Below are 1,120 nucleotides of genomic sequence, written 5' to 3' on the forward strand. Positions count from 1 at the left end.
CAAAAATAGAATCATTCATATGTTCAAGTAAGATCAGGCAAGATAATGAATTCAAAATCAATTACATTGTATATACAAAATCGTGAATGACAATTAAGTTAAAGCAAATCACAAATCAAGAACTTTAAAATAAAATGTCGAGATCCCTCTTAGTCAATAGACATGTCGGCCACTCCTTGAGTTATATTGGACACGGCTCCCTTGGATTCATCCTGATCAATATCAGTCTTATTTGTATCAGGATATCTCATCTCACTGCTCCTTTTTAGTACCTTGTTTTTCTCAATCACTGTTAGGCAAGAGATCAGGTCATTGTAAGTGGTAGAACCTCTTTCTATGTAGATATGTTTTGACAACAAATCTTCTGGATGGAATGTGGAGTATGTCTTGAATAGACAATCATTATCTGTTACCTCTTCTCCACATAATCTCAGTTGGTACACGACCCTGGACATGGCAAAGTGAAACTCGGACACTGTCTCAAAGTCTTGGAATCTGAGACTCATCCATTCATGTTTGACCTTTGGTAATAATACCATAGTGTATCTGGACTTTAATTATGTCCAAAAGTCACGAGGATTCTCAATATGTAGATACTGATTTCTCAGTTCCACAGTGAGATGATGGCGTATTATTGTAATGGCTCTTAACTTTTCACTTCTAGTTGCATAATCACCCTGAATGATACTCCTTCCGAGTCCTCTTGATTTCAGGGTAACTGAAGTGTTCATTGCCCATTCTAGATAATTATCTTCAGACAGATTTAGAATAGCATAATCCATGGATTCAAATCTCGGCATCTGAAATCATATTATCAATCAATTCATTGATTTAAAATTCTTGCAACCAATTTAAATAATCAGTGCACATGATTTCATAAGTCTCTCTATAATACTTGGACCACATGGTCATGTATTGTGATGCTTAGACCTCACGGCCATCTTGGTGTGATACATCAATCCTAAAGATTGGTTCATGATGCAATTCGGTTTATATAACCATCCGGATACTAGGCTACACGGCCACTTGAATATGCACTAAGCCACACGACTTTTAATCAATCAAGGGCAAACGGCCGCAAGTATGAACAATGTATTAGGCCACACAGCCATATACAAAA

This window comes from Brassica oleracea, chromosome C5 (assembly GCF_000695525.1).
Source record: "Brassica oleracea var. oleracea cultivar TO1000 chromosome C5, BOL, whole genome shotgun sequence".
Classification (NCBI taxonomy): Eukaryota; Viridiplantae; Streptophyta; class Magnoliopsida; order Brassicales; family Brassicaceae; genus Brassica; species Brassica oleracea.